The 26,249-nt window shown below is 34.4% G+C and overlaps 1 pseudogene; it reads right to left on the bottom strand.

Moving 5' to 3' along the window:
* Positions 1-10,493: 10,493 nt before the first annotated feature.
* The window catches only part of LOC137770922 (protein zyg-11 homolog A pseudogene), a 47,377-nt pseudogene continuing 31,621 nt past the window's right edge, over positions 10,494-26,249 (bottom strand).

Raw genomic sequence — 26,249 nt, 5'->3', positions numbered from 1 at the left:
TGAAAGTGAAATACCAGAAATTCACTGTGCTTATTAACACCATGGAAGAGGCCCAAGAAGCTGCATAATTTAAGCTTTATGTAACTCCAGTTAAAGCTGCAGTAATTTAAGCTTTATGTAACTCCAGTTTAAGTTGTATTTTCATTTTACTCACTTGATAATGGTTTTATAATATGCTTTTGGTGGGGATGAGGTAGATAGTCCATGACAACCTTTCCTGAATAAGTAAATATTTTAAGATATACAGTAGCTTTAGAAGATTCAAGTACTGGTTCAGAAACATATTAGTTTTTTATTTTGTATCCTCTTAAAGCTCTTGAGCCTCATCAGCAATAGTGGAATGATTATGATAAAATCTGCATTTGGGGCCGCTGTGAATCTTAAATGAGATGAGGTGTGTGGAATAGAGGGTGCCTAGTATGTAGTGATTGTTCAGTAGACATAAGATGCTTTCCCTTAAGCCTTAGTCAGATTTCAGTCATCATAACTAGGCTCCTAGTAAAACTTGAGGATAAATTTAATGAGATCAGATTCTTATAAACGGTAAGTAAAATTGTAAAGTCCTATGAAGTGTAAAGCAGTATTCTTATTCTTATCATATTAAACCTTGTTAAATTCAATAAGGTGTTAATCATAGTGTTAATATGCACAGTGTGTTTCTGATGCTTTACTTTCAGAGACTGTTCAACAGGGAATCACAATCATTTGGAATACTTTCCTTTTAATTAACTCATATGTTGCTTGAAAACATTTGCTTCTCTTTAGACATTACTGTTAATTCCTGACACTGTTGTCTAAGCTAATACCATTTTTTACAAGTTCTCAGAGCAATCCCTCTTCTCTCTTCTTCTTTTCCTGGTTATCCTTTTATGCTTTTATCTCTATTTTAGATTATGACAGGAATGTTTCCAGAATAGTACTAGGCATTTATAAGTTCTTATAAATTTACATGAGGTTCAAAAATCTTCTGACAGGTATACTGAGAAATACACTAGTTAGAAGCACAGAATATTGGATCTAGAATAAAATTTAGATATACATTAAGTCTACTTTATCTATTTAACATTAATTAAAATGATTCCTAATAGCTTTACGTTGGAAACAGTCTGGCATAATGGACATATCTGCATATCAAACTCCAGCTCTACTATCTCCGCTGTGTAAACCTGGGCCAGTTACTTAACCACTTTTAAGCTTCATTTTCCTCAGTATCAAAATACTAATAAAAATATAATCACCATAGTGTTGGTGTAAGGATTAAATGAGGTCATATATAAAGGTAGCTGACATATCAAACAAGAGGCAAAATTCATTAATGACAGTAATATATTATTTAGCTAGTATTACAAAGCACTTTCACATATATCATGTCACATACGATAATCTCGCTATCTGATAGAAAGGATAGCATAAATCTCATTTTATAGGTAAAATCTCTTGTTAGTAAGTAATGAGGCCAGGGCAGGAACTAGAATCCACATTGCCTACCTTCTAATTCTTTTTGTACTTTAAGTATTCAGTCAAATGTCTTTTGACTCATTTGCCTGACACAGCAGCATATTCTGCAGATATTGAGACAGCTCATCTAGGACAAGTTTTTTCCTTATTTTTTAAGCCAAATGCTCATGACTATTCCTTTTATTTGGCCTTTCAATGTCTCTGAAAAAGTTTCTCTTAGCCCAGAGGGTGGCACAAAGGCAAGAGTTAAGGTTGACTAAGTAAGCCCTTTCATATGTCCCTACTACTTATTTAAACCAAGATATTGGAGTAGCTTTCAAAATATTTTGAAAAAAAAAATCATTTGAAGCTAATTATTAATAAAAAAAGAGAATTATGATGGAATTAATCTAGCAACAAACATTTAATAAGGATATATATGAATATTTTTCTAAACAGTACGTTCATTAGGAAAACAAGTTTAATTTGTTGAAGGCATCATGAAATCAATATAACAATTTCTCTGACCAAACCTTCATGGATGGTATAATTTTAGACTATATTTATTATAAATACTCTTGTAAAAAACTTTCAGCCAAATTTCCAATTACATTTCAAAACAGGACTCTATCCATAGTTAATGCAATTTTGGCTATGTCATGTTTTCAGGTAACTCTGAAACAGGAAAGCACAAGACATTTTTCAGCAGAGTTCGTTTTCATGAGACTGCATAACATCTTTGCTGACCAAACAGGTTCCAATAATTTGTGCCTGCAAGGTTTTTTTAATGTCTTCCCCGTACTGTATCACTATGTAGCTGAGAAAATGCTTTTCTGTATGAAAAGTGGTACAAATCCTACTCTCAGTTATACATACACTGAATACCCAGTACATAAGCACATACTACATTTCATGTTTAAGTTAATAAGAAATCAAATATTGATAATCTCCAGGGAAACTCAAGACACTATTCATACCGGACACTCAACTGTAGTTACAGTAGATAGTCATCCATTTGTAAACATCAAAGAGTTCACATCTCAAAGCAGCATACATTTATTGTTATGTAAAGAGTAAGTTAAGACTTGATACGTGGTGGGTAAATTAAAAGGCAGTGCCAAAATTCATATTGTTAAAAAGAAACTTGAGGGGAATTCCCTGGCAGTCCAGTGGTTAGGACTCTACTTTCACTGCCAAGGGCCTGGGTTCAATCCCTGGTCTTGGTCTCCTGGTTGGGGAACTAAGATCCCACAAGCCACGCAGCGCAGCCAAAAAAAAAAAAAAAAAAAGAAAAGAGAAGAAAAGAAACTAACTATGAATAGAAAGATACTTGAGCATAGCTAATTTCCCTAATCTCCCTTAAATATAATTGAAATGCCAATACTATTATTAAAAGTATTTATGCATATCATAAAATTTGTGTTATCACTAGAAATATTGAAAAGTGGTCTCTCAAAATATGTCAAAATTAACATGTCACTGTGCTTGACATAGGTAAGATTGTAGGGGAGGCCAAGATAATGCTGTGTGTGTGTGTGTGTGTGTAGTTTCATATAAATTGTTTCATATATTGTTATACAAAAATAAATATGTATTTATTTATTATAAATCCATGTAATGCATGTATTTTATCAATGATATATGCTTATCTATTAATTTATGTACGAATATACATCATCTAAATAATGTGAAGATGCAACATGAATGATACATGTTATATGAGTGATGCATGAATAACATGCTCAACTGAAAAGTATAAACTATCCATGTATACACAAAGTTGTATAATAAAATAATGAACGGTAAACACTGGAGGTGATTCAAATAGAACTGTCCAATCTAACTTGGAAGACAAACTATATAACAGAAAAATAAACAAATGATAGATAGATAGATAGATAGATAGATAGATAGATAGATAGATAGATAGATAGAGACAGATGGATAGAGAGGAAGAAAGAAAGATAGATAAAGCTCCTAGAAGGATACCAACCAAACTCGTAGTAAAGAGAAAGATATTTGGGAAAAACTAAAACGGAATAAGGGCCAGATGTGAATTAAATTACAATAATTACAGAATTTTTCTAAGGAATACTAACCAAAAAGATGCCATATCCTGTAGCTTGAAGGATTAATTCCACTGAACGTGTAAGAAAGAAAATTTAATATAAAACCTTCAAGCTTATAGAGGATAACGTAAAATTTTCCAAAAATGTTTTATGAAGCCAGAATTAACCTGGCTTAAACATTTTAGAGTTAAAAAACAAAAGTGACCTTCTAATTTTATTTGTGAGTTCATATTTTTTAAAGCCAACATATAATTATTAGCAAAATATGCCTACTACATAGCACTATCTGTATGGCAAACTGTGATTTGAATTTTGAAAAAGATAATAGTAGGAAATAGAGGTCACAGAAATGAAAGTAAACAGTCTAAGGAGACATATAATCATCGAAAAATTGACTATGGCAGATCGTTTCTGAAAATAAAGAAAATTCTGATTGTGAATTTGAAATCTTTTAGAGAGTGTTATGTACAACAACTTTTGTTGGCAGTGTTTTGAGTAAATGAAAATAAAATCTGTATTTCTTGCTCGGACTCTCGTAGGAAGAAGATAAAAGAGCAGCCACAGAAGTTAAGAATACTGCTTAGGAGCCAGAAAACAATGAAATATACTGCAGTATGGACCAACTTCTGAGTGGAAATAAAACATGGAATTTTTTTCCTCAAATACTCATGATAAAGGTGGTAAATCTTGAAAAAGTGAGGGAGGCTATATTGTCTATTATGTGAAGAGGAGCCATATAAAAAAAGATATCAAAGGATGGTTCAGCAATATGAAAAATTCTATTAATGTAACGTTCCATGTTAATAAGGTAAATTCAAAAATACATGATCTGAAAAGTCTTAATTTATTTCAGAGTAATTATTTAAAATCAAAACCTCTCAGTGAAACACAGCATTCCATTTAAATATGTTCACTATCATCACTGCAATTCATAACTATGGGTTTTATACAATATAATAAATCATGAAGAGGAAATAAGACCTATAATTTAAAAAACAAAATGGCAAAAACATTTATGATTTGAAGATGACATGACTATCTACTTGAAACCTGGGGAGAATCCACTGAAAACAATTATGCTATCTAACATGAAAGTAAAATGGGTAGTTACAAAACAAATATATGAAAAGTATAGTTTCCCTATATATCTAAATTATCCTGAAAAAAATGCAATAGAAAGCAAGACCTAATTCATAAAAACAATAATTGTAATGAACAATATCATAAAAACGAACAAGTAGCTAGAATCACCAATATAAAGGAAGCTACACAAATTTTTTTAGAGACACAAAATAGGACCTGATTGACTCCCTAACAGGAAACCTAAAATTAGTAAGATGTTAATTCTATGTAAATTAATATAATATATAAATAAATACAATTCTAATATAATAATAAGTACTTATTTTATGAAACTTTAAAATAGTTTTATATTCAGCAGGAAGAATAAAACTTTGAATAGAATAATTTTTTACAAAAAAGTGAAATCAAAAGAAACTTGTTCCCCAATGTACTAAAATATGACACAGATATAGTAATTACAATGTTATAGTTCTGGCATAGAGACTAGTAGGGCAAGCAATGGAAAAGAATTGTGAGCCAGAAAGTTATAGACATATATATGAAATTTTTCTTGATATTTAGATTTCAAATCAGCAGGGAGAGAAAAGGATTTTTTAGTAAATCATATTATGATAACATAATCATTTGGGAAAATAAAATGAACAGCACACTTTCTGTTCTAGAACGGCTTCAGACTATGTTCATTTCATTGAAATACCAGCTTTCAACGTTTCTAATCTAGATTAGGCTGATTACGATCATATGACCCCTACAGAGGTCAAAATTCCGACAGTTGTCAAATGTGCAGTACATTAGTCTCTACTAGGTTACTTATGCTATTTTACAACTGAAAATATTAAAGGGAAGAAATCTGATAACTTTCTTTTTTAACTTTTTGAGGAAAAGTGACACTTTCCACTGAATATATCTCATTATCAGTTTACAAAGGGTTTAGTTCCATTCATTCATTTCCTTAATTAAATATTTTGCTGAATGCCTAACATGTATGAGTCACTATTTTCATTTCTATGATTTTATTTTGACTTGTTTTGTTCTCTTGACACATATACTATTACTTGAGAAATTAGAAAATATATCAGCAAACAAGGACCTCTGCTATGTGAAGAAAGTGGTGGAGCTCAAGCGAACCTGGGCTATCAAACTTCAGAGACCACTCTGCAATATATCCTCTCATAAACAACAACATAATCAAGACATATTAGAGCAAGATCAAGCACTGCAAAACACTGCAAAATTCTTATTCCTTAAAGAAACAAACATCCATTCTGGATGTTCACAAAGAAATAGAAATGGTTGAGTGTAGTTGAGGAGACACTGGATTTCAGGTACCTATGTCAATGAGAATCCCCAAAGCAGATGGCAAATAGTTAATTATAAGAGAATAAGAAGCACAGAAGAGAGAATGGAAAAAAAAAATATGGACATTTGGGAGTACTTACTGAGTAGAAGATAACAGAAACATTAGGAATAGCTACTTCCTTGTTTATTTCAACTTCTGCCACAAATTCTTTTAAATCAGTGGGTCAGCACTTTCAAAATTTCCTTTCCTTCTTTATTCAACTTACTGATATCATATTACAAAAATTCGAAATATCAATGCTAATTCTTAGGAATTATTTTTTCTTTAATTCATAATACAAGTATTAAATAAATCAAGTATCAATATTTATATTTTTTTAATTTTTTTTTTTTAGTGGTTTGAGAGATGGAAATTTAAAAAATATATATTTATTTATCTTTGGCTGCATTGGATTTTCATTGCTGCGTGCAGGCTTTCTCTAGTTGCAGCGAGCAGGGGCTACTCTTCATTGTGGGGCACAGGCTCCTCATTGCGGTGGTTTATCTTGTTGCGGAGCATGGGCTGTAGGCACGCGGGCTTAGTAGTTGTGGCTCGCAGGCTCTAGAGCGCAGGCTCAGTAGTTATGGTGCATGGGCTTAGTTGCTCCATGGCATGTGGGATCTTCCTGGACCAGGGATTGAACCCGTGTCCCCTGCATTGGCAGGATGATTCTTAACCACTGCGCCACCAGGGAAGTCCATCAATATTTATATTTTAATCCCAATTTATTTCATTTTTGCCCTAAACATTTCCAAGTAATACAACCACGGATGTTAACCTATTTAATTCTCATTTATAATGAATACATATGTAGTATTAGGAAGTTACTTCAAGGAATATTTATATAACTAAAAAAATTCCAAAAAAGTGTTTGTCTACATATAATGAGACAGCAATTTAAAAACAACAACAATAAAAGAGTATTTTTTATGGCTCCTATTACCTAAAGACCGTATTACCTAAGCTGTCTTAATGCTCTTGACAAGGTATCTGTATACCCCCAAGAGCTATGGAAATCTCTCAAGGCCCCAGTCTTTGGTTCTTTATCTTATTATGCTTTCCTATTTCTGTGTTTTCCCTCTTGGTTTGGATACTGCAATAATCTAATCCCATCTTATGAGAATCTATGCTAAAATTTCTATCTAGCTTTTGAGATCAAGAGAAGTAATATCCATTGTAGTTCAGCAAATCTGGGAATAGTTCCACTATACCCTCAGAGCAATCCCTGATCTCTAGGGACCCAGTGTGACCCTATGCTTTTGTTGTATTTCAGAATGATATTGCAATACTTAGGCTCCCAGTGCCTGAGCCCTGTTCACTAGCTGTGCCTTATTTGATTACAGACTGTATAGATGGCAGGATATTCCCAGAAATGCAAACCCCCGGATCCTTCTGCACCACCCTCCAGATTCCTGTTCTCCTGAATTCTTTCTGTTCAACCAGCAGTAAAGATGAATTTAGAGTACTCTTGTACTTGTACTAAACCTCCAGAAGCCTTTCCAACTTCTGCTTGCCATTTTTTGATGTTTAAATGAAGTATTTAATTGATAAATTAAAGACAACCTCAGCTGAGAACATACATCATATTACTCTGCTCAAAACACTCCTTTTCACACAAATATGAGCCCCTCCCCCTACACATACTCACAAGGATTCCTGCACATACTGACTATGCAATAAAATCTAGGGGTTCTTTAAATCTTCCCCTCCCCTTTCAAAAAAACAAAAAAAAGATCAACAAAATGTAACTAAGCAGGACCCTGTGGGACCTTTCCTCCCCCCATGTCCTCGGCCTGCCTCTTATTTGTGGAAACCTGTAGTCTCCCAGGCCTCCCCTGAGTCACAAAAGCCTGGCTCAAGAATTAATGATTGAAAGGATGTGAACACATAGTGACAAAAGCAGCAGTCAGGCCAGGAGAACTGGTAACAATCTGAACAGTAAATCAGCCATATGGTGGTCGCAGAATCTTTAGTTCCTCTCTGCAGTACTTAGACAACAGTATCTGATACACATTTCCTGAGTTGTTTTACAGATGCTAAAACCCCCACCACATGGAAGAAGTTGACGACTTGATGACCATGAGCACATAGCCCCCAGGCCTATTTGAGCCTGAGGATTGATAATATTAACCCCTATGACATTCACCATCAAACAATTAGAGAATTGTGCACCAGCTGATTACATACCCTGCAACTCCCCTCTCTCACCTTGCCTTTAAAAATGCTTTCCTGAAAACCACTGGGAAGTTTGTGTTTTTTGAGCATTAGCTGCCCTGACCTCCTTACCTGGCCCCTTACAGTAAACACTGCTCTTTCCTTCATCACAACCCGGTGTCAGTAGACCGGCTTTACTGCCACTGGACAAGCAGACCTAAGTTTGGTTCAGTAACAAAACACTCTATGAAAGAAATTCATGAAATATGCTAGAAATCCCTGTACCCTGGGGGAGTATTCCTGCCTTATTTGCTTCAACTTTCACAATATTGCCATCTTTATATGAGGTCCAGTAAGATTCATTCCTAGTGAACCCCCTAGTTAATCAGTACAGAAAAATTATATGGAAAAGTGTTGGCCTCAGTGAGAAGATACATTTTCTAGGGGGAAGATACATTTTCTAATGCTGTGATTACACAGCATTATCTTAGTGTCTCCTGCCATGAATCCTTGGAAATATATTGCTGTACAATTAACAGGAGCATAGTCTTAGTATGTGGATCAAGCTAGTATTGCTTCTTTAACGGCTCCCTTTCCACACAGAGCTTAATTTAAATTCCCCAATAAAAATTACATATGACTATTCAGTAAAGACTTGGGGAGTTGCTTCAAGCTCTATTATTTTCAAATCCTGAACCCCTTTGCTCTGGTTGGTTGCCCTATGTTCAGCTTCTTCCCTAATGCTGTTCCATTTAAATGAAGTCCAAACATTTTGATTTTGTGATTGCCTTTAGCTCTATACTTTGCAATTTGGAAATTATCTGTGTCCTACTTCCTGGCTTTAAACCCAGGCCTTTGAAACTTTTTCTATAGACTTTCACTTGTCTTCATAAAAACAGATCTCTAACCTGATTTTTACAGCTACATATTGATTTGGAAGTCAACTAGAAGGTAATCTCCATAAGAGCAGGAATATTTATACTAATGTATCCTAACATCTGGAGTAATGCATAAGTGCTTAGTTTACATTTGTTGAATAAATAAATGGATGAGGAATCTGTGTTGCAAATATAATTTTTTCAAAGTTTCACAGTTAATTACTAATGGAAGAAGAAGCAGCGGAACCCAGGTTGCCACCCAGGCACTTTCTAATAGACTTCATTGCCTATAGTTTTCTTTTTTCTTCTGGTGACAAACCAAATATATTCATTAAATATTTTTAGTAAACAGTAATTAGGAGGAATTTACTGTACTTTGAGTTTGAGTTTAAAGTGTGAAATTGTAGTAACCAGCCTCCAAGATGGCTCCCAATGATACCGTATCCTGGTGTGCACGACCTTGACTGTGGGCTGAAATTATTGACTCCCTCTTGAACAAGGTAAAGGTCACCTCCTGAGAGATCCTGAGAGAGAATCATCTGACTTGACTCAGTTATGCCATATCAGGTTTCTCACCCCTCAGAAACTATGTGGGATACTATATGTTTTTGCTTTTAAGTTCTAAGTTGTGGGGTAATTTGTTAAGCAACAACAAATAATAAAATCATTTTTAAAATAAATGTACCATCATTTACAACCAAAATTATAAAGTAAAAAATATTATATATATATATATATATATACCACATACACATATCTGTGTGTAATATTTATACATTATATATTTTATTGAAGCTGTCTCTATATGTATTACATATGTTATGTATCTGTGGAGTCCCTTAGGTTAATAAGATCATTTAACACAGAGGGGTTTTTCTGAAAATTGTTGAAATAAGTTCTGAAGTCATCTAGAATGAAGGCTGCAATCCCCTGTGCTTGGGGGTTTGCCTCACTGTGCTCCTAGATGCCACACAATAGCTGCAGTATTTGCTGGGGTTTTTACAGCAGACAGGATACATAGCCCACAGTGACCAGAGTAGTACTGAAACTGAGCAGGACCCAGTGGGGCTCCTGGGCATGGAAGCCTTTCTGTATTCCCCATTTCTTGGGAATAGTCTTCAGCCTCCATGACCTTCCCTGAGTTCCAAAGGGTAGGTTCAAACAGTTGCTAATCAGGGAAGGGAGGGGATACAGAGACAAGGGAGGAGCAGTCAGGAAACAATAGTGCAGCCTTGGGGCGGGGTCCTGGTTCTGACTCAAGGAGTACACATAAAAATATCTTTGAGCTCTTCTGCAGAACTAAAACCCCCAACAAATGGGAGATGTTACTACTTGATGAAGCATTCTTCATTCCAGAGAGAAGGTCACAGTTTGATAGCCTTGAGAACCATAGAAGCTCATCAGGAGACCACCTGTGGCCAGATTAAAGGAATGCAGGCTCTGCACACACCCTGATCCTTATCAGCAACACCGCCCTTGAACCATTGCTATAAACCTCCTCACCAAATTCCCCCTGTTTGGGACACACAGTTTCTAGGGCATGAGCCCACTGTGTCCCCATTTGCCCGGCAAAGCAATAAAACTATTCTTTTCTATTTCACACAAAAATCTGTCTCTGAGATTCAATTCGGCACTGGTGCACAGAGGCTGAGTTTTCAGCATCAGTACCAAGAAGTATCTGTAGGTCACAAAAGCTGTCATATTACACCTTGAACTTGGCCATTTCTGGATGTTTCCATGCAGATCCTGGAAAAGAGCTCTCCTATGAAGATCATGGAATATTCAAGGCTGTTAATCAGATATCAGATGGTATACGAGGCCTGCAGCAAAACAACTGACTTGCAGCAAAACAACTGACTTCCACTTCTTCGCTGTGAAGCAAACTGCTGATATGCTTCACTACATCTTCAGTCACTAGCTTGGAAGAGATTTCTCTGACTTCAGCTATGTTGTTCTCCAAGCCTTGAATGAAGAGTGCCAGTCCTCAGTTTTCAATAAATTGCTTGCAGGCAGCTAGAGATTCATCTTCAAGATTCCAAAGTGCTTTCAAAGTAAACAAGAGAGCAACATCATGTGAATTCTCAGTATTCTTTTGTTTTCCTACTGCTACAAGATCCTTGATTGCCATGAAGAGCTTTCCTTTAGGTTGTGAAGTTTGCTGAGGTGAGCGTTGCAGGGCTAGAAAAGAGTTGGAAGCTCACTGCCACTATTTGCATGCCTTCAGAGCCATCTCATAACAAACCTGGCAGCATCATACCAGTCTAATGGAACACCAACACGAATCCTTGTCAAAGCATCACACCAAGGAATTAATTGGTTACTCCCTGAGGGAAACTCCAAAGCTCCAGAAGACTTTGTATTCCATCACATCTTTCAGAACACAATTTCTCCAAGGTAACAATCAGATCTTTCAGGCAGACATTAGCCAGAGTAAGGAGATGCCTCCTCTTGCACCACGTAGCAGCCCAGGGCATCCTTTTGAAAGTAGAGAGGGACAATGGTCTGGTTCCAGAAGCTGTGGTGCAAGAAGTGAACCAGTAAACCATGATGCCCAAGAAGGGAGAAGGTGTCAATTTGGGCCTGGATTCCTGTGAGATGTAATATGGGCCTACTCTATGAATAGGGCACACCGCACTCCTATTGGGAATGTTTTAATATCTACCAAGTTGAAATGACAGGATACAATTTTCTTGATCTAAAGTAAATTTCAAAACTTCCTATGGAAATAATTAATTGAATAATTTAAAAAATGAGAAACTACAACAAAGACATATTCTGATGAAATTTTAGATATTTAAGTATATCAGATAAATCCTAAAATTATCACCACTGGGGAAGGGGGCAGGATATTTAAAATATGGTAAGGCAATGGATTAACCACCACAGAGTTTAAAGAGAAGAGATTTTGATCAAATAATTAATGGCTCCAAGGCAATGCTTCAAATCAAGAAAATAATTAAAATAAAAGGAATATCATAAAACAAGTAGAGATGATAAAAAATAACAAAATTTTCTCAATAATAATCCTTAACATGGTTATAAAAGCATTCAGATGTTACTTCAAAAAACTGCAAGAAAATACATTAATATGTAAGAATAATAATTTGGACCAAAAAAATCTCTGATTATATCAGCAAAAATTCTAGGTAGTATATTTATGTTCAGAGGGGTAGTATTTTTCTTTTTCACTGGGATGATTTTTATTTTTGGTACAAATTGATGCACAGTATCAAAGACAGTGCATCTGTGTTTTTATATATAGGTAACATGTTACCCCCCAAAAAATTATCCCATTACTTAGTACCTTAAAAAAATTCATTTATTATCTCACACAATTTTTTGAGGGATAAGAATTGAAATGAGAATATGTAATTTCAAAATCATTGGAGAAGAACAAAAATGGCAAAAAATACTTTTCAAAAATTTTTACAAAACAAGAACTAGAGAAGGAAATATCAAGGAAGCATACAATACAGAAACATATAATAACTTTATTACAGCAAGATGGAGATAATAAACTTTGACTGGATCCAAAAGCAAAATCTAACACTATGCTGCTATAAAGGAAAATGTGAGAAATAAATGTTATAATTAAGTGGAATTAAGGAATTGCCTGTTCTCATTCTTAGCCCTCAGAGCCACTCTCCAGCAGCAAAAATAGATCACTAAATTGAACAAAATAATTGAAGTCTTCCCGAGTCCCTAAGAAGTCAGATGTTAAAAATTGTTGTAATACTTTCCATTCCACTAAATGAATAGAAGAGAAACTAAATGCCCTAAAGCACAATACAAGGGACCTATTGATTAGAAGTATGGGAGAGGGTTTTTATCTAAAAGGAAGAAAAATATATCACTTTAGAAAATTATATCATTTCATGTAGGATCAATCAAACCAAAAACCATCTATCAGTAAGAATAGTGTTTTAAAGACCACAATTGAGATCTTAGGTTATTGCTTTGAATTGGGTTAGAGTATTTCATTCCTCACTTAATTATGCTTACAAGCCTGGGAAACATTGATGATCATCCAGCAGAAACCTAGGGCATTCCTAAAGCTAGTAGACTGACTACTGAGGGCATTTTCTGTTGAAAGGATTAAGGGATCAAGCTCTCTTCTTGTGAGCAGGGACATAGTTTTCTGAGAAGTGAAGGGTATCGTTTGGTGTGAAGAGATAGCAGTCATTCAACAAATAGTTATTGCTTTACCTTATGTTTCACACAAAGTACTGAGGATAGAGTAGTGAACAAGGACTACAATGTTCCTCTTCTTCATGGTATTATGTTCTAGTAAGGTAGCTTAGAAAGTCAACATAAAAGGCATCAATTAATTGGGGATTATACATTCAGAGAGTGACTGGGAAATTCACCTAAAAAGAGTGGTCAGGGAAGCCCTCTCTGAGGATGGACTGTTTTATCAAACCATAATGAGATACAGCTAGGTACACAAAATTTCGGGGTTGTGTGGGGAAGAATTCCGGACACAGGGAAAAAATGTGTAAAAGCCCAATGGTAGAAATAAGCCATGCTTTGTACAGAACAAAAAGCCAGACAGAGTGGTTGTAGCATAGCATTAAGGAGGACAGTGAAGAGTGAAGTTTTAAGAGATAGATATTAGCTGTATTATATAGACCACAACAACATGTTTGGATATTATTCAAGGAACAATGAAAAGCCATTGGATAAATTTAAGCGTATGGAATGAGGATGGTAACTGGCAGAGGGTGGAAAATGTAGGGCTGCTAATTTTTTTTTTTAAGGCTACTCTGTTTGCTACGCTGAGAATTAATGGGAGGGGAACCACTTAGAAAGCTACAGTTATAAGCTTAGCGAATATTAGTATACTTTTAACCAGGGAGGTAACAGGAGATATGGAGAGAAATAGACTCAGTATATATTTATATTTGAGATAGAATCAATAAGACTTGTTAACGAATTAAATAGGGTAATAGGGGAAGAAACAAATGAATAAATTAACTACTAGGTGATTTGGCCTACCAAACTAGGTGAAAAGTCTTAGTATTCATGTATACAAGAAAAACTGGAGAAAGAAGTAGTCTTGAAGAAATGGAGAGTGTGACTTATAATTTTGTTTTGTACACTTGTAAATCTAATAAGTCTATTAGATGCACAAGCGATGATGACCTTTAGATGTACAAATGAAGAAAGCTGAATATAACATGATATATATGTACATACATATACTTTATGAGCACATATATATGGATTATATATTAAATTATATATACTAAAATTACCTTAACAGAGGATGATTTCTGTTTTGCCAGCTTCATTGAGGCATAACTGACAAATAAAATTTATATACATATATTTAAAATATACAGCTTGATGTTTTGATACATGTAAACATTGTGAAATAATTACCACAATTAAGCTAATAAATATATCTATTACCTTGCATAGTTACCATTTTCGTTTCTTTCTTTTTTTGTCATGAGAATGCTTAAGATCTATCATCTGAGCAAATTTTGAATTTCAAGTATACAGTACAGTATTGTTAACTATAGTCATCATATATACTGCATATGTGTGTATATATATATATGCATTATGCATATATATTACATTATATTATACTATGTACTATATATACTATATAAATACAATGTACCATATATACTATGTAATATGTATATAATGTACTATGCATATATATTGATGGGGTTCAGGGCAGGGTGTCTCAGAATGTGTCATTTTGGCATGTGAATTATGGATTATTTCAAATTAAAGACAATCAAGGCCCAACAGACTCAAGAAGAGCTTTTTACCTACCCCTTAACTGCCTAAAAGAATTTAGATAAGGCACCTGTACCAGGAAGAGAGATATTACCAAAGATAACTTTATTTTTGCATCAGAAAGACTTAACCACATAGCACAACAAACAGGCAGACATATGTTTACCAAACATATGCTCTTCCCATCTTCCTGTGAATTGTCTTAATCCCCTTTGAAGTTCCAGACCCCTCCCCACTTCTCCTTGGCTCAGGATGGCATATAAATCTTAACACTCTGACGGTCAGAGAGCTTGGTATCTTTGGGATTCCCATATGTATGAAATTAAATTAAATGTTTTTCTCCTGTTACTCTCTCTTTTGTTACAGGGGTGTCTTAGCCAAGAACCTAGAAGGATAGACGGGAAATTATTTTTCCTCCCCTACAGCATACTACATTAGATCTCCAGAACTTATTCATCTTGTATAACTAAAACTTTGTGTCCTTAGACCAACATTCCCCCATTTCCCCATGGCCCTAGCCCTTGGCAAAATCCATGCTATTCTCTGTATCTATGACTTTGACTACTGTAGATCCCACATGTAAAATGTTTTTATATACAATGCATACAGAGTGTAGGTTAAGTTTCAACTTACTGTCTCCACAAGTATTTAAAATTAGGTTAATTATTTTCTGATGAAATTTGTTAAATCTAGAACTTAAGAACAAATGGGATAGATCTCTCCCTGCCCAGATTAAAATTCTAGGAAACTGTGAAACAATCTCAATCATTATCAAGGAAGAAAAGATAGTAAAAGTTGAACTCTGAAGCATTCAGAAATAAATGGCAATGAGAATGCATAATATTAAAACTTATGGAATTCAGGAAACATTTCACCAATGGAAGATATACTTCCTTTAATTTATTATGGGAGTAAATAAAAATAAAGTCCTACTCAAGATGCTTGAAAATAAAACAAATAAACCCACAGGAAATATGAGACTAATTTATAACAAAGTCATTAATGAATTAGAAAACAATGGACTTGCAGAATGGCCATCATTAAAAAGTCTACAAATAACCAATGCTGGAGAGAGTGTGGAGAAAAGAGAACCCTCCTACACTGTTGGTGGGAATACAAATTGGTGCAGCCACTGTGGAAAACAGTATGGAGGGTACTCAGAAAACTAAAAATACAATTATCATATGATCCAGCAATCCTACTCTTGGGTGTATATCTAGACAAAACTATAATTCAAAAAGATACATGCACCCTTGTGTTTATGGCAGCACTATTGACAATAGCCAAGACATGGAAACAACCTAAATGTCCATCAACAGATGAATGGATAAAGAAGATGTGGTACATATATACAATGGAATACTACTCAGTCATAAAAAGGAATGAAATAATGCCATTTGTAGCAACGTGGATACAACTAGAGATTATCATACTAAGTGAAGTAAGTCAGAAAGAGAAAGTCAAATATCATATGCTATCACTTAAATGTAGAATCTAAAATATGACACAAATGAACCTATCTATGAAATAGAAATAGAATCAGGGACAGAGCAAAGAGACTGGTGGTTGCTAAGAGGGAGGAGCTGGGGGAGGCATGGACTGGGAGTGTGGGATTAGCAGATGCAAATTGGTATATATATAGAATGGATAAACAGCAAGGTCCTACTGTATAGCACAGGGAACTATACTCAACATCCTGTGACAAACCATAATGGAAAAGAATGTGAAAAAGAATGTATGTATGTGTATAACTGAGTCACTTTGCTGTACAACAGTAATTAACACAACATTGTAATTCAACTATAGTTCAGTAAAGAATAAATTAAAAAAAGAAAACAATGGACTTGGTAAATATATGCAAGTTCATTTCCTTAAAATAGTGAGTACATAAGGTGTAAAACAAAATGTAAACACTTTATGAAGGCTAATTAAGAAACATAAAACTTAAGAAAATATATTCACATTTTAAGAATGAAATTTGTGTTATAACTATACATACAGTATGTGTGTGTATACAAACACACATACATGCATACATACATATCCATATTTTCATTATTTAGAAAACAGAAACAAAACATTTGATTAATCATTCTAGAAAATTATAAGAAGAGTCTCTGTACATCTGTAATCTAGGAAGTTCGGAAAGTGTTAGGTTTTGGATTCTTAATGAGAGAATATTAATAAGTAAATTTAATCTTAGAACTATTAGTAAAACTGAATAAACTAGAATGAAAATAAGAGTGTTTCAGAAATTCACTTTCAAATGTGATATTGGTCTAAAATGATTTTTAGGACAAGAGCTTTTACATTTATATTTAATACATTTAACCTTATTTTAGCTCATAGAATAAAGTTCAGATTTATTGACAATAATCCATTGTGAATACAACAGAAGCTCTCAATGCAGGCTGAGAACCAACCATAGGTAATTATGAAAACTGTTTACACAATCACTGTTTATTCACATTCTCATCTTTAACAGTGTATTGTTGTAGAGAGCGTTAAAATATCACAATTTTGAAGCTTTTCCCCTCTGGTATTGTAAGTTTTTTCCAACTCTTATTCTTATACATTATTATAAAGGTAAATAATTATTTTTCATATTGGTAAAAAGGTAACATCTCAATTTCAAAGAGAATGAGATGGCCAGGACAGAGATTATATATGTGATTCCAACACAGATTGAATCCACAAGTGAGAAAGTCAAGGCCTTTTAAAAAAGAGGGAGGTCACTGGAATGATAAGGAGAGAAAAACAGGCAGAAAAATAGAAGCAAGCTTAGCCTGAAAAAGAGAGCAAGTTCAAACATATAATTGTGTATCTCCCATATCTAGGGCCAGCTTTCTCACTCATAAATTCATGCTTTGCTTTCTGTCTGCCTCTGACTCTCTCTCTCTCTGGAAACTCTGAAGATTAATTATAAACATTTGTGCACACCATAAGTATATTTAGTAAAGATAAATAGATTTACCACCCAAAGAGGAATAATGTATAATAAGATTTAAATAAATTTAAAAAAAAGTTTTCATATGGTTTGGAGAGGAATGAGAACATTCAAGAAATTTTCATTGATTTGTATAATAATTATAAAACGGATCTCAATCTATGTGGAAATGGGAAAAAAAAACTTTTTGGTTTGTCCAGAGCTTCATAGCCTTCCGAGAAATATGAAGGTTTATGAGTGCATTACTTTTATGTCTCCTTACTCAAAGAAAAATAAGAACCCAGCAATCCCACTACTGGGCATATATGCTGAGAAAACCATAATTCAAAAAGAGTCATGTACCACAATGTTCATTGCAGCTCTATTTACAATAGCCAGGACATGGAAGCAACCTAAGTGTCCATCGACAGATGAATGGATAAAGAAGATGCGGCGCAAATATACAATGGAATATTACTCAGCCATAAAAGGCAACGAAATTGAGTTATTTGTAGTGAGGTGGATGGACCTAGAGTCTCTCATACAGAGTGAAGTAAGTCAGAAAGAGAAAAACAAATACCGTATGCTAACACATATATATGGAATTAAAAAAAAAAAGGTTATGAAGAACCTAGGGGCAGGATGGGAATAAAGACGCAGACTTACTAGAGAATGGACTTGAGGACACAGGGAGGGGGAAGGGTAAACTGGGACAAAGTGAGAAAGTGGCATGGACATATATACACTACCAAATGTAAAATAGATAGCTAGTGGGAAGCAGTCGCATAGCACAGGGAGATCAGCTCGGTCGGTGCTTTGTGACCACCTAGAGGGCTGGGATAGGGAGGGTGGGAGGGAGACACAAGAGGGAAGAGATATGGGGATATATGTATATGTATAGCTGATTCACTTTGTTATAAAGCAGAAACTAACACACCATTGTAAAGCAATTATATTCCAATAAAGATGTTAAAAAAAAGAAAAAGAAAAAAAAGGAAAAGAAGAATGTCCTGGGAAACAAAAAATAAGTCAAGAAGTAAGGATGAGTCCAAATGCTGACAAACTATTGAAAAACATAAAGCCCCTCCCCAAATTAATCCACAATATGACTGGTCTAGCACCGCAAAAGGATAGCATATGATGAGATAGAAATCTATCTATAAGTTATTCTAGAGTTCCTTAGTTTGTTAAGATTACAGATACTATGGTATAGCTCAGCTGAGGTACATGGAATGGTTCTTTGTTCCTGACCTCAGTAAATGAACTAATAACAACAAAAAGAAAATATTTCTGAAGGTACAATGGAGTTATAAGCTTAGGGAAACTGTGAGGCCTCCTCTGTACAGGCAATAACTTCTAAGCCATAATAATATATGTGTTAAAAAAGGAGACAGCAGGCCCAAAAAGGAGTCACTCCGTGCTAAACCCCAGGTCAGAAGACCAAGAGTTAATACTTAACCTAATTGCAATTTCAACACCCACCCCCACAAGGAATATGACCTTTAACCATCCAACCTGGAATTTCCTGGTCAGCATGGAGGAAATCTGCTGATAGACCCTTTTCATTCCCCTTAGGAAGGTGACCTTGCCTAAAACAATGCATTCCTTGCTAATAATTTCCTTTTCTTCCTCTCCTTCTCTGCCTTTGAAAACTTTCCTTTTCTGTAGCTTGACAGAGCTGAGTTCCTTTCTATTGTTACATGGGATTTTGCCCGATTCATAAATTGTTTAATAAAGCCAATTTTACCTCTAAAATTTGCTCAGTTGAATTTTTGTTATTTAATGTATGGCTCTAGTTATGTTAATCAAAGTAAGGAGATTTCTGTGAATTAACACCTCTTGTTACATCTATGCAAATGAAATTGGTCAAATAAAGCATAAAATTAATGATATTGACTTATAAAATCACAAAACAAACTTATGGAATGGACATGTTTTAGGGATAACCACTTGATAAGCCGGAACTATGGGAACAAAACTAACACATTTCCCTGCCAACATTAGCCAAGTGTGAATAGCAAGTCCTTTGGTGGGAAGTGAGTGGTGAGCATTTTGCACCCTGAGATAAACCAAAAATAACAGGGTTTTTGCTTTTGTCCCCAAACTAATTCCTTAGATTTTCTTACAAATTATTGATTCTCTAAGGAAAACGATTTTATCATTGACTTTTTCAAAGCTGATACCTTTATAAATATGATAATCATGAGAAAAAAATTTTTTTCAAATCTGAATAGACTAACTGGTAATATTGTGTTTTTCCCTTTAAATGCCTTTTGCATTTTCTATTTAATTATTCAGTCCTTCTAAGTCTGACACCCTTGCATTTCTGGTAAACAGAGTTCTCTTTTCTAAATTCTTTTGTCTCTGAGTCATTCCTTCACACAAAGGTAGTTCAAATCAAAGTTCTTCTCTGGGATATTTTGTTGCAATGATGAGAAGAGAGATTCTGATGGGATTCAGGACAGGCCACCCCAAAATGTGCCACTTTGGCATATGGCTTATATGGAACTGACAATCAGGGTCCAAACAGACTCAAGAAGAGCTTTTTGCCTCCCCCTCAACTGCCTAAAAGATTTTAGATAGGGAGCCTGTATCAGGAGGAGAGTTATTACAAAAGATGACTTTTTTTTTTTTTTTTTTTACATCAGAAAGACTTATCTGCAGAGCATGGCAAACATTTGTTTACCAAACATTTGCTCTTCCCATATTCCTGTGAATTATTTTCTTCCCCTTTGAAGTCGCAGACCCCTACTCCCTTCTCCTTAGCTCAGGATGACATATAAGCTTCAATTTCCTGACTGCCAGAGATCCTCACAACTTCGGCATTCCCATATGGACACAATGAAAGTTTTTATTTTCTGTTGTTAACCTGTATTGTGTCAATTTAATAATTAGGCCAGGCAAAGAATCTAGAAGAGAAGAAAGGAAAAGTTTTCCTCCCTTACAGCTCTTTCACCCTGGAGATGAGGTTGAGAATGTGGGAGCCCAGAAATACCCACTGGAACCCCAAATTTCTAGCCTCACAGTTGAAAAAAACAAAACAGATGCAAGAAGGAAGTGGACTTGTAGAAAGAAGGCAACAGTACAGGAAACAGACCAGTCCCAACAGGATTAAAACAATTATATCCAATTATCCCAGACTCCTTACTTCAACCCTGACCATCCTTCAACATGGTCTTATCTCCTTTTTGGCCTAAGCTAGTTCAAGCTTGTTTTTAATCCCTTATAATGAAGGGAGCCCTAACTAATCAAACAATATGGTATACTCAGAAGTATATGAAATGTTCAGGATGAGAGAAGCAGCCGTTGGGGTGGTGAAGTCTAAAGAAGTTAGTTGGAACTTGTGTCGCCAGATGGAACAAAAAACCTACTTAAATCAGTTTTGCCAAGGGTGAAGACTGTCACTAAAGACTCACATGTGACTATTATCCAAATAGTGGTTTTATACCTGACATGATCAACTTTCATTTCCCTTTACAAGTTCAGTTTGGCAACTGACCATCAGTCATATTATGAGGCCTAATGGGAGAAAACTCAGTTTGAAGGCAAATGACTGATTTTCTCTTTTTTTTTTTAAGGAAGAATTTTATTTTGTGGTAATTCTGGTTGAAGTTTTCAACCAGAATTCAAGTTTTTGCCTGAGGAGGTTATGTGTCAACTGATGGTGGGCCAGAATTATTTTGAAAGTTGAGGTTTATCTCAGTTCCCATGCATTCAGATCCAGTTTTCAATCTTCTCTTGACAACTTTTTCACATAGCACTTAGAAATCTCCACTGATGTCCCCAGCATGTGTGCTAATTGCAACATTGTTTTTCCAAGTTTTACTCAATTCTATGCTGACTTACTTTAAGGTTCATTAAACTCCTCTGCACACTGACTTGGTCCTAAATTAGCTATTGGAAGCCTGGTGATTGACTTAACTTTTGTCACTATTGATTTGCCTTTCTTATTTTTACTAGATTGATATTCACTACTTTTTAAATTTGTCTAAATGTTTTCCTTTCCATTAAATTGATTCTCCTAGTTGATGATTACAGTGAAGCATGTGGGGAACATTATTCTAATATACCTTCTTTATCTTAAGCCCATTTCAGTCAGATTTTACCTGGGAAGGATTGCAAGCCATTGTGTACTGCTTTTAAAAATAGAGCTATTCAGTAGGTCCTTGTCGGTTATCTATTTTATATATAGTAGAGTGTATATTTCAATCCCAAAGGGAACTATACTCAATATCTTGAAATAACCTATAATGGAAAAGACTGTAAAAAAAGAATATATACATATACATATGTATAACTGAATCAGTTTTAAATCAGCTATATTTCAATAAAAATTTTTAAAAATAGAGCTATTTTTCTAATAGTTAAGGTGAACAGTGATTTGGGAAAATATCAATGATTGACATGAGTGAAAAGAGAATTCATAATACTTTTAAATTAATATAGTCTTGATTACTGTTTTCATATTAGTGAAAATAAAATAATTTCAGAGTAGAAGTACCAGTGCATTTTCTTTTGTCATTTACATCCTGATAGAGTATTTCTCAACTTTCCAAATTTAGTTATACTTTAAATGTTTATTGTTGAATTTTCCTGCTAACATTTTATCTTTAGCAATAAGACAGAAGAATAATAAGCCAGTTAATAATAAGCCAGTTAATTGGCTAAAGTGTTAGCTCTTGGGTGTCTATGACACCCCAGTGTTTTGTAATTTTTTCCCCTTAAAGAAAGAAAGGACAATAGTTGACACAAAATTGCAGAACAAAGGAAAAGTGTTAAAACTGGGAAGTCTCTGATTGTGGGAGTGAATTGTTAAATGAGTTTTTCCAAGTTCACAATTAAGCTAGAATTCATAACTATATGCTCTTTGATCCAAATACCCCAAGGTGTGGAATCATTATACATATCATTACACATAAAAGCACAACAGGAGGTTTGATGCTTCTTTGACATAAGAATCCAGTTACGCTGCAAAAGATTTTCTACTGGAAAGGCTGGATAAATGCTAAATGGTTTTTATTTTACTTATTTTTTCAAATCAAGGAGTTCTTTTAATAAGCACCTTAAATAGTGACATACCATTTTTCTTGTTTTTTTTAAGTATCATATGGAGTCACTAATTTTAACTCAATATTCTATGTGTGTTGATCCATTAGAACTATTTCTATTTTTAATCTCTCATTTTTCCAAACGTTCTTCAACGAGGGTGAGGGCTTCATTAAGGGACTGCTGCATCCATTTGAACCAACTCTGTTAGTTTTTGAAAATGTGTTTGCTTATCTGAGAATATATCCCAGACTTGACCATTTCTGTTCCCAGACCTAGAATCAACTAGTGTCTCAAGGAACCTGAGTTTCTTTCAGTGATGAATGTTTTCAGAGTGTATCTTCTGTAGTTTTTATGTCTTGTAGTTTCTGCCTTGTCAATTCACTGCTGGTATTTGCTTTATATTTGTTAATAAGTATAACTTCACATGATTAATTAGAGACCTCATTAATATAAAATGTCCTTTTTGAACTTTTAAAGATGCTTATTGTGGGTCCAATTCTACCTTCCATAATATCAATATAATACCCTCTCTTTCCTTTTAATTCACATTCACCTAATATATCCTTTCTCATACTTTTATGCACATTATTTTGTTTCAGATGTGTCCCATATTCAGCATACAGTTAAATTTTACTTTGTAAGTTAATGCGAAAATTATTTTGTTTTGTTTGATGTGTTAAACGAACTTAAATCACATGACATGACTTGTAAGTTTTTCTAAAGTCTGCCATATTATTTTTCTATTTTCTATACATACATGTGTATAAAAAGCAAACTTAAAATAATGTATGTAAATTAAACAGCTGAACTTTGTGGTCTCTTCTTTACTCTGTGTACTTCTAAATTTAGGACCACTTTTATCTTTGTTCTCATGGTTACTTATATAAACATAATAAATATATTTTTAGATCTCCACATATTAATTTTTGACAGTATGCCTAGGCTCCCTATTATGATTATTAATAAAGTTGCCTTTTTACGTCTGCTCCTCTCTCCCTCCTTCTTGTTTCTTTTGTGCATCATTAAATTTAGCAAATAGTTTGTTGCTTGCTAGTCTTTTAAATTTGCTTGAGCATTTATTGGTTAATCTGTTAGCTTAAAATGTTATATTTATTCCTTGATTTTACATGACAGTTAATGAACTTACTTTATTTTTCTTATTCCTCTCCATTCTCTTTCCTATTTTTGAATCCCCTATATTCCTCCCCTGCTTTGCCTTATGGAATCTGCACTTATTTTAATCGTTTAACTGTAGATTATTTTAGATTCCTATGCAAACAATCATGTTTTGTGACAATAGTGACAGGTGTATTTCTTTATAATCCTTATGCTTTTTATTTCTTCTGCCTAATTTAAAGAACTCATTATAATTTTGAAAGAAAAAGGTGGGAGGAAATTGCAGATATCATCTAATTCCTGATCTCAAGGGGAAAACTTTTAATAAACTTCTTGTAAATCTAACTTTAGTCATTAAACTTTTCAGTTCTAGAAATTTTACTTGATCCTCTTTTTTTTAATAACAGTTTTTGAGCTGTAAGTAACATACCATAAATGTACTCTTTTAAAATGTACAATTCATTGTACATAATCTTTAAAGGTTAATTCATGTTGTAACATATACCAGCAATTCATTTCTATACTGAATAATATTTTACTGTTTAGATATACCATATTATGTTTATTCATTTATCAGTCGATGGACATTTGGTATATTTCCATTTTTGGCTATTATAAACAATGCTGTTATAAATATTCATGTACAAGTTTTTTAATAGGCATATATTTTCAATATTCCTGGCTGTATAGCTAGGAGTGTGATTACTAGGTAGCATGGTAACTCTATTTTTAACATTTTGAAGAACTGCCAAACTCTTTTCCAAAGTGGTTGCACCATTTTATAATCCCATCAGCAATGTATAATTGTTTAAAATCCACATATCCTCTCCAAACTTGCTATTGTCTATATTTTTAGATGCCTGACCTTGGGAATATTAGCAGAAGGAATTAGTGTCACAAATCTAAGTGCCCATATAAGCAAGAAGGCAGGTGAGGGTATGGGCTCTGGATTGATTATTTTACATAAATGAAGGAGGTTCCCAAGACAGTCCCTTGCTATCCCTAGGAATCCACTAACCCTGGGAAGAGCAGCTCCTCTCTGGTCAAGGCAGTCCCCTGATGTCAAAATATCAGATAGAGAAACTAAAAAACATGGTTAATACATAGGTACGTACCATTATAATATCATATAGAAGAGTTTCACTGCCCTAAAATCCCCTGTGCTCCACCTATTCCCAGACAACCCATAGCAACCCCTGCTCTTAATGAGCTCTATAATTTGCCTTTTATGGAGTGTAGTATACCTAGAATACACTGTGTGGCCTTTTCAGACTGGCTTCTTTCACATAGCAATATGCACTTACGCTTCCTCCATGTATTTTCATGGCTTGATATCTTATTTCTTTTATCTTTCAATAATACTCCATTGTATGGATGTACCACAATTTGTTTATCCATTCACCTACCAAAGGATGTCTTGGTTGCTTCTAATTTTTGAGAATTAAACTGCTATAAACCTTCATGTGCAGGTGTTTGTGTATATGTTTTCAATTCATTTTGGTAAACAGTGAGCACAGTTGGTGTATGGTAAGAGTAAGTTTAGTTTTGTAAGAAACTGCTAAACTGCCTTCCAGAATGACTGTACCTTTTTTCCTTCCCACTGGCAATGAATTAGAATTCTTGTTGCTTTAATCTTCCACAGCATTTGATGCTATCAGTGTTACGGGTTTCAGACACTCTAATGGGTGTGTAGTTATCTCCTTGTTTTTTAAATTTGCAATTCCCTAGTGACGTGTGGATGCTTTGCATCTTTTAATGTTTATTGGTGTTTTCAAATCTTTTGTCCATTTTTAATTGGGTTAAAAATCACACTTTTCCTGAGCATACACAGAGTCCAGCAAATGTGTGCTTCGTTCTACATTCTCAGGAATATATGGGAGCTTTACAAAGCTTGCTATGGGCATTTTATGCCACAGCTTTTCCTTTTAAGTGTTTTAGTAAGCCTCTACTGTTATTGCTGACTCAGGCAGATTCAACATTAAACAATAATCATTGATTGTTTTCTGCAAACAACAGGTTGTTTGCATAGAGCTGAGTCAGATCAAATAAAGACAATCCCTGTGAATGGAGCATTTCCAGAGATCTGCCCCACAGGTCAATAGTAACAATTATGGGGGGGGGGGGATTGTTGTGAACATATACTGCCTGCCCCTCCAGTGGGTAGGCTGTTCTTTTTCACAATAACTATGGTTGTGAAGTAATTTTTAAGGCTACAGCAGGACTGGGGTGGTAACAGGACAAGTTAAAACACCACAAAGCTGACTGTTCTTACCCGGATTCAGCAATTTTTAAAAAATAAATGCTACCATTGTTGCAAACCTTAATTTCAAGAGTTCTGAAAATGTCAATTCTCATTTTATTTTTTTTTTACCAGTACTCTCGTTGCCTTTATGGAGGAGACAATTTTAAGAGATCCTTACTCTGCTATTCCTTAAGTGCTTCTC

The sequence above is a fragment of the Eschrichtius robustus genome, chromosome 10 (genome assembly GCF_028021215.1).
Source record: "Eschrichtius robustus isolate mEscRob2 chromosome 10, mEscRob2.pri, whole genome shotgun sequence".
In the NCBI taxonomy this organism is placed as follows: Eukaryota; Metazoa; Chordata; class Mammalia; order Artiodactyla; family Eschrichtiidae; genus Eschrichtius; species Eschrichtius robustus.
Note: the sequence above shows the minus strand (reverse complement) of the source record. Positions and strands in the feature narration are given on the sequence as shown.